Genomic DNA, 12,796 nt, shown 5'->3' on the forward strand with positions numbered 1-12,796 from the left:
GGTGATTTAGTTACGTATATCAAAGACATTCCTTTCCTGACTTTTGAATTTAACAAAAAGACTAGGTTCTTTGTTTACCAAAATATTCTAAGAGCAATCTCTAGTGTCTAGTGAAGTTGAACAACAGAATTTCCATGTTCAAAAAGTAAATGTCAACTAAATAGAAAGGCCTTCTAAGTTTGTTTATTCAAGATTTTATTAATTTTTCTGGTTACCTACTCAGCTTTCTAAAAGGAATAAATTTTATATATGTATAGATGCATATATTTGTGAAGGGATACAGATAGTAAAACAGAGAGGAGAAGGAAAGGGAGAAAAGGAAGGAGGGCTTAAAATTTTAGGCTTTTAGTCTTAGGTAGTTTATTTAAAATTTATTGGAATCCTTAATATCATTAGCTTTGGTTTGTGTTACTATTTATTAACTCTTAAGGTTCTTATTTTGAAATTGATGATCAGTGTTTTATAGCAAAAAGTAAACAGAAGGTCCTACTTTTATTAATTTCAAGATTTGCTCCAGAAGAGGATCCCTGATTCCTGTGTATCAGATCTTCAAAACTGTGGCCTTCTGTTACCTGTTACCTTCAGTAAGCAGCTTTGTTTTTGTGAGTTGTGTTTTGTCTTGTCTTGTTTTTGTATTTTAGTTTGTCCCTACTTATCAGTTTTTAGAAATAAAATCTGCCTCTTGGTGTCAAAACTATTAATAATTCTTTGTGGTGGGGTGGTATTTTAACATAAGTGCATAATTCCACATGTTCACAGCAGACTGTTAGATGTGTAATCCACGAACTCTTAGTGTGCACAAAATGCTCACATAACTGAATATATTAAGCACTTAAGCTTATCTATGTTACAGAATTGAGATTTTTATCACTATGTATTACAATGTCTTTAAAACTGTTTGATTTGTTCAGGAAAGAACTAAGTGATTTTTTTTCTCTACTGAATGAGGAAATTGTCACTTTAATTTGGCTTTAGTTTCATGTTTTTCCTCCGTAGAATACTGAGTGCTTAAAAAGCAATCTCAAATATTGTGCTATAATGTTATAATATAGGAAGGATACTGCAATATAGTTATAGTAATTAAAGAGACTAGTGGAGGAAAAAATTATTTTTCATTTAGAATACCTGTAACTTTAGCTTGAAAGTTTGAATTTTTAACATTTCTTCCCTTTGTGAAAATGTGGGACTATATTTCCTTTGGCAAAGTTTTTCAAATGTAACATGCACTAATTTTCAAAAAAAGAACACTAAAAGCATGTAAATTACTCTAATTTGAAAAGTTATCCTTTATAAAGGAATGAGGAGATTATTTCTTTTTGTTAAAGCATGCGAAATATCATATACATTGGTTGTGTTGTTGTATCTGAGGCAGTAAATAAAGACAAGACTATTGTTGTCAACAGAAACAGCAATTGAAAATAGAAATGAGGTTTTCTTTGCAGTTGATTCTTTTCAACTCCTGGCATATCACTTTGCCCCTTGGAAAGACTTTTATTTCAATAGCCAGCCATGTATATATTTACCTTTTCCAAAGAAAATTGTAGTACTGATTACTTTTTCTGTAATTATTATGGTCTTTCTTTTCTTACAATAGCAATATATGAAAAATATTTAGGAAAATGTGATGATTGATGAATTAGTCTTACTACTTAATACTGCTTTCAGCCAACATAATCAGTTAACTGATACTCCTTAAGGACTTTAGACATAGTACTCAAAAACTGTTACTGAATGAACAGCTAATGTGCTTTGGAGTAGTGACCATTTGGGAAAAGATGATTGTAGGATTGACCTCCTAGTGATAAACAATCAGTGTTTTTAGACAGTGTCTTAAAAAAGTTAATAGGTTCCATTAAATCCAATTTCTCAGACACATAAGTTTCCCCAGAACAGGTTTTAGGAGTAATAAGTACTGGGACAATAACAACTAAATACTAATTATTCCAAACATTAAAGAACAGAGGTTTTTTGTTTTTTTTTTTTTTCCTAGTAGAAAAACCTAACTTTAGAGTTCTCAACTTTCATTTTTTTCTAATATAATTGAGCAAAAGCACAACAAAAATGAATATATGGTATTGATTTTTGGGCTCATTTTATTTTTTTCTTCTTTTTTTCCCACTCATGGTACTGCTATGCATTGTGACAGGTTCAAAATTAAAAGTAATCTGTAAGCGGGACGTTCAGATCATCATGATTTGATGTCTGGATGCTGATTTGTTTTTAACATATAGGAAAAAAAGATAGCCATTTGTCTATGCTGACTACTTAAGAGAGAGGTGAGGATTTGATGAGATCCTCAGCAGTAGTGTTGGGGCATACATACGGCATCAACTAGCATGGTGGGTAGGATGGGTGAATACAGATTCTAAATATATTAGAAGTTCCTTGCCTGGAACTCCTACCTCCTTCTTTCTTCAAGAATCAGTTCAAATTTATTTCTTTCATAAAATATTTTAGCTTGTACATTCATTGTCACTTTATACACTAATCATGTTGAATTATAATTGTTTACATGTCTGTTCTCGATTAAACTGTAGGCCCATGAAGCTTAAGGGGGGGTAGTAATTTATTTATATTTTTGCCTCCAATGTTTTCAGCACAATGATTTGATTCATAGTAGATGTGTAATAAATGCTGGTTAAAAAATGAATAAAAGTATTTCACTTTACAGGGTATGGCTATCATGAAAGAGAATGCAGTGAATCTGTGAGGAGCCCTGTAAAGTTTTTCAACTTTTAAGTAATGATACAAATATTTTTATAAGGTAATGTCTGGGGAGGTTGTTTTTTTCCTCCAATTTGCTTTTCCAGTTTAAACTATCTTTATTTTTTGTTAATGTATAAGTACTCCATGTTTTTGCTAAAATAGTCAAACAATACAGAAATGTATGAAGTTAAAAACCACCTGTAAGGCTGAGCACGGTGGCTCACGCCTGTAATCCCAGCACTTTGGGAGGCCAAGGTGGGCGGATCACAAGGTCAGGAGATCGAGATCATCCTGGCTAACATGGTGAAACCCCGTCTCTACTAAAAATACAAAAAATTAGCTGGGCATGGTGGCGGGCGCCTGTAGTCCCCGCTACTCAGGAGGCTGAGGCAGGAGAATGGCGTGAAGCCAGGAGGTGGAGCTTGCAATGAGCTGAGATTGAGCCACTGCCCTCCAGCCTGGGTGACAGAGGGAGACTCCGTCTCAAAACAAACAAACAAACAAACAAAAAACACCAGTAATTCTTTCCCCAGTGATGACCATTGTTTCTTACTTGAATATGTCCTTCCAGACTCCTTTTTAAAAATATCTTTGTCTTCTCTCATTTCCGTTTTAAAATTTTATAAGCCCTTTCTAAAGATACTGTTTTGAAATCTTAATTCTTTACTCTTTACATTGTGAATCTATAACCTTATATTTTACAGAATGTACTTCGATAATTCCAGGTGACATTTTCAGACCTTAAGTTTAACTTTACTCCGTTTTGAAATAGTTTTTGCCTTTGCTTCTATGATATTATACCTTCCTGATTTTCCTGATTCATTGTGTTGTATTCCTCAAGATCTAGTGCTTTTCTCTTCTCACTATACCTTTCTCTTGGTAATCTAGTCTGTGTCTATGACTTCAGTTAACCACTTTGTATGCAAGACTCCCAAGTTAACAGATCCAGCCTAGGCTATTGTTATGACCTCCAGGCCCGCATATCGAACTATCTATTTGATGTCGCTTTTCTTGGATTCCATGATGGTTTCTCAAATTTGACGAGTCTAAAATTAAATTTATTATATTCTTCCTTTGTTCAGACCTTCTTTGTCTAGTTTTCCCAATTTTAGTCAAGAATATCTTTTATCCAGTTGTGCAACCAGAAAACTCTCTCTTACTCATTATAACTAATCCATCAACAAATATCCCCTCATCATGTACGTAACTGTGATATACTTACGGATTTGTTTAGGACTTAGTTTTAATCTGTTGATCTTTATGTCTCTCTTTACACAAACCTTACACTTTTAAGTAAGAGGATTTATTGTTTTTCTACATTACAGGGCTATTCCCTTTATATCATTATTCTTTTAAAAATGTAGGTATTCTCAGACGATCTACATAGACTTCAGAGTCTTCCTGCCATCTTCTGTCTCACAGTCCCTTTGGAATTTTTATTAGATTTGCATTAGATGTATCGATTACTTTATAGAAAATTTATATATCCCCAATAATGAGCATTACCATCCAGGAATATGTTGTGCATCTTGATTTGCCATTTGGGTCCTTCAAACAGGTCACACATTTTTTTATATCTAGGTTTTCACAATGCACCAAGACTGTTGTTGCCCTTGTGCTGGGTTATTTTTAGTTATGGTTGGTATTGGTTTGTCTGGTGTTTAGCACAGTCACTGGCATATCACTCACAGTAAATATTAAGTTTTGAGCAGTGTTTAGTGTATAGGGAATCTTTCTTTTTTTTTTTTTTTTGTTTTAGGTCATGCAGTCTTACTCATGATTTAAAAATTTTTCAATTTGATTATCTTGAATTTTTATAGACACTATTAGGTGCAAATTATAATTTTGTCTTCCTTTTAAAATTTATACTTCTAATTTCTTTTACTTGATCTAACAAGTAACAATGTTGAATTAATAGGATTGGCATTAATAGCTAATATCTTTAGGTGTCTGTTTTTAAATGTCAAAATCCATTTATGTTTTGCCATTATAAATACTATTTGTGGGTTTTTTTTCACCCTAATGCTGTATTGACCAATGGAAGTTTTATATTTTGTTTGCTTAGTTTATTTTTATTTTAATTTAATTAATTAAATTTTTTTTAGAGATGGGGTCTCACTCTGTCATCCAGGCTGGAATATAGTGGCCCAATCATAGCCCATTGTAGCCTCCATCTCAAGGACTTGGGATCCTCCCTCCTAGGCCTCCCAAGTAGCTGGGATTACAGGTATGTGCCATCATACTCTGCTAATTGAAACAAAGTTTTTTTTTAATCAAAGGTTTGCCATATTCAGTGACTCATTGTATGGTCTTTTTTCCTTTAGTTGACTTACCTAATCAGTTAATAGACTTTCTAATCTTTAACTGCCCTTGCATTTTTGGAAAGATTACTTCTTGTTGATGATGTTTTGTGAGATCATTCCTCTTGTGCTCTGTTTGTCATATTTTGGGGTTAGGATCATGCCAACATAAAATGAACTGGGACAGTTTCTTTCTTTTTGGAAATTTGTCCTTTCTTAGAACAGATTTGTCCTTTCTTATTTTTTATTTCATTTAGATCTTCAAATTCGTTGGCCTAAAGCTGTACATAATACTCCTCACCCTCCCAGTGCAGTGTTTAAATAATCTTATTGAGGGCTGGTATTATATTATTTTTCTTGCTGTTACTAACAATGCTTTATGTTGTTTCGCCTTCCACTTGGTCAACTTATCAAAATTTAGTCTATTTTATTGAGCTTGCAAAGAAGGAAATAACTAGCTTGTTTCCTTCTCTGTCTGCTAATTTATTTGGTTTATTTTGTTTTTATAATCTTCTTAAGATAAGTGCTGGCTCATTTATTTGTTGTATTTTCTTTTGTTTTACATTTAACAGAGTGTTAATCTGTGATTTTTTTGCTCTTACTAGAGCTTTGATTGAACCTTCTAAGTTTTTACATATATATGTAAAAAAGTGTATCATATGTATGATATGTGTATGAAATTAATGTGCTTTAATTAGCTTTTAACCTTTTCATTATAACATAGATCACAGTTACAGGAAACCATTCAAAACAAATATATGTCTTCGTGAATTATTTTAAGGTAAACATGCTTGTAATTATTACTTAGGTCAAGAAATAGAACTTTCCCAGCCACTGCAGAAGCTCTTCCATGTGTTCTATGCCAATCACAGCCCTCTTTTTCCCTCCAAAAGTAACTTCTGACTTTCAGAATAATAATTTATTTCTGTTTCTTTATGGTTTTGTCACTTAGGTGTGCGTCTCTAGACACTATAGTATTGTTCATGTTCATTTCAAAAAACTATTTTTCTTTTCTTTTTTTTTTTTTTTTTTGAGATGGAGTCTTGCTCTGTTGCCCAGGCTGGAGTGCAGTGGTGTAATCTCTGCTCACTGCAACCTCTGCCTCCTGGGTTCAAGTGATTCTCCTGCCTCAGCCTCCCTAGTAGCTGGGATTACAGACGTGGGCCACCACACCCAGCTAATTTTTGTATTTTTAGTAGAGATGGGATTTCACCATGTTGGTCAGGCTGGTCTTGAACTCCTGACCTCATGATCCGCCTGCCTCAGCCTCCCAAAGTGCTGGGATTACAGGTGTGAGCCACTGTGCCCGCCGCCTCCCCTCCTCCTTTTTTTTTTTTTTAAAGACAAGGTTTTACTCTGTTGCCTAGGTCAGAGTGCAGTGGCATAATCATAGCTCACTGCAGCCTTGAACTCCTGGGCTCAAGTGATCCTCCTGCCTAAGCCTCCTGACTAGCTAGGACTACAGATGCATACCACCATGGCTGGCTAATTTTTCGATTTTTTTAGAGACAGGGTGTCTCACTTTGTTGCCCAGGCTAGTCTTGAACTCTTGGCTTCAAGTGATCCTCCCAACTTGTCCTTCCAAAGTGACAGGATTACAGGGGTGAGCCACTGAGTCTGGACTATATTTGCCTTTGAAGACTTAAACAATAGGTTTTACCTCCAGCCCTTTCTTTTCTTTATATGTTATTCACTGAAGTACCTGAGTTGTTTGACCTGCTAAGTTCCTTGTAGTCTGGATTTTGTCAATCTTATATTCATGGTGAAGTTAAACATTTTGTTCTGTATTTTTTTCTAAATTGGCAGGTACAGTCAGAGTTTGATTGCATTTAAACTTAATCCCTTAGATAGGACTATAGGTGCCATTGTATTTTCTCATCAGGAGGCACATAGTATCTTTTTAAAATTTTAAATGTTGGCAGGTATTGATTCTCAAAGCCTGCATCCATTAACTCATCATGTCATATGTTATATAGTGTTTTTGTTATATAAAGTAACTAGAAATGAAATGTTTCAATTTGATGACTTTTTTATCATTAAAAAAATTCTAGATTTGGCCAGGCGCAGTGGCTCACGCCTGTAATCCCAGCACTTTGGGAGGCTGAGATGGGTGGATCATGAAGTCAGGAGTTCGAGACCAGCCTGGCCAATATAGTGAAACCCCGTCTCTACTAAAAATACAAAAAATTAGCCGGGCATGGTGGTGGGCGCCTGTAATCCCAGCTACTCAGGAGGCTGAGGCAGGAGAATCGCTTGAACCCAGGAGGCGGAGGTTGCAGTGAGCCGAGATCGCGCTGTTGCACTGCAGCCAGTACAACAGTGCGAGACTCCATCTCCAAAAAAAAAAAAAAAAAAAAATTCTAGATTTGTATTGTGGTCAGTGAATGTGAATTCCACATTCTCACAATGTATGAACATGATCTTTATCTCCTCTTACATAGAAAAATTTGCAAATATCCTATGGCATTTGTAAAGATTATCTTATTTTGCTTGTCATTTAAATGCTTTAGGCCAGGCTTAGTGGCTCATGCCTGTAATACCAGCATTTTGGTGGGAGGCCGAGGTGGGCAGATCACTTGAGGTCCGGAGTTTGAGACCAGCCTGGCCAACATGGTGAAACCCCATCTCTACCAAAAATACAAAACATTAGCTGGATGTGGTGGCCATGCCTGTAATCCCAGCTACTTGGGAGGCTGAGGCAGGAGAATCGCTTGAACCTGGGAGGCAGAGGTTGCCGGGAACCGAGATGCCATTGCACTCCAGCCTGGGCAATAGAGCAAGACATTGTCTTAAAAAAAAAAAGTTTTACATTTATATAGCTATTAAAAATGAAGTCTTATTTATTTATTTATTTATTTATTTATGAGAAAGAGAATAGGAAATAGACTGTAAAATGTTTAGGCAATTGATGCAGAAAATACGGGGAATGAAAGATCTAGTTTCTATTTTGTGATTGAAGGCTGAGAGTGTGATTAAACATATGATTTAGAACAGGGGTTGATAAAATCTGGCCTATGAGGCAAATCTGGCCTGGCATCCATTTTTGTACAACCTACAAACCAAGAATGGTTTTATGTTTTTAAACAGTTTAAAAAATTCAAGGTAGGAATGCTATTTCTTGACTTATGAACATTATATGAAATTCACAGTTGTGTCCATAAATAAAGTTTTATTGTAACACAGCCATGCTTATTAGTTTACAGCAAAGTTAAGTAGTTGCAACAGGTACCGTATGGCCCACAGAGCCTAAAATATTTACTATGTCTAGTTCTTTTTCAGAATAATGTTGCCAATACCTAGCTGAGAACAACCCCTTTTTCCTCATCTTTCTCACTCCCATTTAATCTGTTATTTACAATAAATAATTTATTGTGGGAGAACCTTTTGAAAAATATTCACATATATAACTGTATGAATTCAACCTGTTCGTGACTATTAGTTTTTGATCACATTGAAATTCATTATTTTTTTGGCCTTTTTAATTATTATTTATTATTATTGGATACTTTTAAAATAGAAGTCCATTTTATATTGACTATGTTATTAAATCAGTGGCTTTTCCTAAATGCTTTTTAGACAGTCTTGGCAATTATTACTATTAAATTGTAATTTAAGGTGATAATTTTGTATTGTATAGTTGGTTACATTTTTGATTTCCATGAAGATTTCCTTATTTACATAAACTCACATTGCACCTTAAGTAAACAAATGGTTGAAATCATTCAGAGAGCACATCCTCTCAGGTTTTGGGATAGGATTGTGATTTTATTAAGGATTAAATTTTAGAGTTGACTTTCGTTTCTTATAATGTCATAGTTTATTGTTGTTTTTAGGAGCTATAAAATAGAATTATAGTAGAACAAGGGTTCTTGAAAAAGTACTCTGGTAATATGTATATGGGTAGAGAGAAGAACTTGGTTGTTGTAAACCATGCATATGGGTTACTCTAATCCGCAAGAGATAGGTTTTGCATCATGAAAATTTCTAATGTTTTCATAACATGATTGTGCTGGGTAATCAGAAAGCCAGGATTGACTCATTCTTAGAAATTCAGTATACCCCTGTTTTGTTTCGGTGTGTAGCTGTGTCTTTCTCTGTGTCGGTATCCTGATTGTTTTACTAAAATTTCTGACGTTTATGTCCTGATAAATTTTAAAATGTTAATTTTTAACATTTAAAAAAAATCTTCCTATGGCTGTTGCTTGGTTCAGATACAAAGAACAAAAATTAGTTGGGCATGGTTGCATGTGTCTGTGGTCCCAGCCACCAGGGAGGGTGAGGTGGGAGGATCACTTGAGCATGGGAGGTTGAGGCAGCAGTGAGCAGTGACTATGCCACTACACTCCAGCCTGGGTGACAGGGTGAGACCCTGTCTCAAAAACAACAACAACAACAACAAAACAAACAAAACAAAGAATGCCAGAAGGTAGACCATAAATGGAAGTTGCAGTGAAAGCAAGCAAAATATATTTCCATTTTAATGCTTGTTAGCAGCAAATTGCATTGTTAAACTTTATATTTTTATTTGGAAGAGTGACGTATTGGCACACAAACTTCTTATCCTCAACAAGATACATCCAAATGGAATGTTAATTTATGTAAGCTATTGTGTGGCAAAGTAGTTCTGAGAAAAGGGAGCCTATCACTGTTGGTTTTTTTTCTCCCATAGGAGAAAGGCCATATGAAGCCAAAGGTTTCATAGCTATCTTGTTTCTAAGATTGTTCGTGGAAAATTTCTCAATTTTTATTATGATCAATTATTGATGTATAAATATCTGGTTCTATTTACCAACAAATAGTCAGAATTGATACCGGCTCTTTGACCAATCAGTTAAACATTTGTCAGCACTAATATGCTTTTCATTAATGTTAAGCAGTTGTTTTTATTTTTTATTTTTATTTTGTGTTGAGGGAGGGAGGTACTTTAGGTTGTGTGACATGAATTTTGTAGCGATATAAAAATGTAAATTTGCGTTGGCTTTTCCTACTCTGACTTTTCCTACATGTGTGTTTGCCAGTGTCTTAAATGGGTTTCTTCTACTTCTTTATCCTTTTATTTCTATTTGTATTTGTCAAAACAAAAGAAATGGTCAGTGAGTATAGTTCACTTCTGTATGTAAATTATTGTTCTAAGACAGTTAATAATGATAACTTCATGCTCTTAAGGGTTCTGTAGTGTATAACAATCATTTATGGAAAGTTTTCCTAAGTAAATTGTTAATAAAAATAATTACATTATTAAAATTTGAAAATGAGTTACCTTTTTGATAAATCAGAGCTAATTTAAGACTATCTTTTAAAAATGTCACTCATGATGAGTTGCATTCTATTAAGCTTTCAGGGGTAAGACAGAAAGGTATGCAACAAGACATGCCAAAATCAAACCTTATGCTCTTGGAGATTATTCCGATATTAGCTTGTAAGATGGCATTGAGAGGAGAAACCAAAGGTGTAGAGGCAGGCTTAGTAGTTATTGTAATGTCTGTGGTAAGCAATGAGGAGAGCCTAAATTGAGTAGTGACTAGTCATGAAAAGGTGAAGATGACGATGAAAATACAGGAAATGGAAATGAATTTTAAACCAATAGAAATTTCTTATATTTTTGTAGGCTTAAAAACAAACTAGGCTAAGCACGGCGGCTCATGCCTGTGATCCCAGCACTTTGGGAGGCCAAGGCGGGTGGATCACCTGAGGTCAAGAGTTCGAGACCAGCTTGGCCAACATGGTGAAACCCTGTCTCTACTAAAAATACAAAAAAATTAGCCGGGTGTGGTGGTGCACACCTGTAGTCCCAGCTACTTGGGACACTGAGGCAGGAGAGTCACTTAAACCTGGGAGGCAGAGGTTGCAGGGAGCTGAGATTGCACCACTGCCTGGGTGACAGAGCGAGACCCTGTCTCAAAAAAAAAAAAAAAAAAAAAAACTATTAAATATCAGCAATTTCAATGGTTAGACATGTAAACCAAAAATAAAATTCTAAGCCCCCGATCAACTGAATGGATCCTCTTGTTGTCCAAGGGGATTCCAAAGAACCCCGAAAAACTTGCTCAGGCCATGACAGGAATGGAAAGGTTGGTCATGGCTTGTTTGTACTCTTCTTGCTTTGGAGTTCAGGCACAAAACTGAGCAGCATTAACATTAAAATTGAGATTATAAGACTGACAAAACAGACTCTTTGTAGCACTAAGATAACAAATACCACCCTGATTGTAGTATAGCATCACATGACAGATAGCAGGCCCTGTAAGAAATCAAAGTATTTTACCCCATATTTAACATATTTTGAAATGGCCCTTCAGAGTTATCTCTTGTGGGAGAAGTTTACATTCTGAATAGAATCCCAGTCCCATTCCCTTCCCAGCTGTTTTTCTGATCCTGAAGAGATTAGCTGGGAGTCCAATACCTTTTAAAGATTTAATAGGAAACAGTTGCCATCTATTGCCTCTGAAGGTGACCACTTAACTCTTTCAACTAATTGCCAACCAGAAAATCTTTGAATCCACCTATGACCTGGAAGCCCCCTTGCTTTGAGATGCCCCGCCTTTCTGGACAGAACCAGTGTATACCTCACATATATTGATTCATGTCTTATGTATCCCTGAGACGTATAAAATCAAGCTATAACCTAGCCACCTTGGGAACATGATCTTAGGACCTCTTGAGGCTGTGCCATGTGTCTTGTTCCTTAACTTTGGCAAAATAAACTTGTAAATTTCTAAATTGATTGAGACTTGTCTCAGATACATTTTGGTTTACAGAGTTAATAAATTCATTGTCAAGTTGCATTAGAAAAAAAAAGCACAAGGCCCAGCGCAGTGGCTCATGCCTGTAATCCCAGCACTTTGGGAGGCCTAGGAGGGCGGATCACAAGGTCAGGAGATCGAGACCATCCTGGCCAACATGGGGAAACCCCATCTCTTCTAAAAATACAAAAATTAGCTGGACGTGGGGGTGCGTAATCCCAGCTACTTGGGAGGCTGAGGCAGGAGAATCGCTTGAACCTGGGAGGCAGAAGTGGCAGTGAGCCAAGATCGCGCCACTGCACTCCAGCCTGGCGACAGAGTGAGACTCTGTCTCCAAAAAAAAGAAAAAAAAAAAAGAAAAGCACAGCTATTAAATATATGAAAAGAAGAGATAATGGAAGGGCTTTACGAATTACAAGGCAACTGTCAGTGACACAAGCACGGAAAGATTTCAGGGAGAAAGTAGATGTGGTTTTTAATACCCAAATTCTACATGCCTTTTAGGATCCAGGCCAAATCCCATTTGGGTAAAGTTTTTACTCAGTACCCAAGTGCAGAAAAGTGCTCCATGATGGGGGAGAATAAAGAATGTATGTATATTCGTCAGTAACCTTTGTTGGTTTTCTAGAGCATGTTCTTGAGCATAACATAACAAAAGAATAATAGGAAAGGAAAGTTGTATCCCTGTGCTTCACCTAAACCAGAGTATGTCCAAACTAAGCCTCTTAGATAAAACTCCCTCCCTGCTTACAGTAGTGTTTTCTTTTGCCATTTCACTATCCTTTGAGGACATGTGCCAGCTCCATCCCAGGAGAGCTTCCCCACTGGTTTCATTAGCTATGAGCAGCCATTAGAACTCTGACTAGTCTCCCACATTACTCCTCTGTGAGTTGCGTTATAATTTCTTTGAAAGATTATTTTCAAATGATGTTTTGGGTGAGTTCCTTTAAAAGAATGGATTAGTGAAATGCTAAGTAATGGGCTTGGTTAATGGCTTTTTGTATTGACTGATAACCTCTTCACGATGACCTCAAGCTGTTATGTACA

The 12,796-nt window shown here is 35.8% G+C and overlaps 1 protein-coding gene across 50 annotated transcripts in view; it reads left to right on the top strand.

Annotated features, from left to right (window-relative positions):
* Positions 1-12,796, top strand: part of TBC1D5 (TBC1 domain family member 5) — a 599,895-nt gene that overhangs the window by 175,580 nt on the left and 411,519 nt on the right. For 18 of the 50 annotated variants that reach the window (XM_063662129.1, XM_063662157.1, XM_063662121.1 and 15 more), the window contains one exon: positions 4,812-4,933. The exons of 25 other annotated variants lie outside the window; for them this stretch is intronic. The gene's annotated coding sequence lies outside the window, so the exon portion shown is untranslated. Of the gene's footprint in view, positions 1-506; positions 603-2,671; positions 2,765-4,811; positions 4,934-12,796 lie in introns of all 50 variants that reach the window. 7 more of the 50 variants (XM_063662139.1, XM_063662138.1, XM_063662159.1 and 4 more) reach the window with 5 other exon arrangements.

The sequence above is a fragment of the Pongo pygmaeus genome, chromosome 2, assembly GCF_028885625.2.
Source record: "Pongo pygmaeus isolate AG05252 chromosome 2, NHGRI_mPonPyg2-v2.0_pri, whole genome shotgun sequence".
NCBI lineage: Eukaryota > Metazoa > Chordata > Mammalia > Primates > Hominidae > Pongo > Pongo pygmaeus.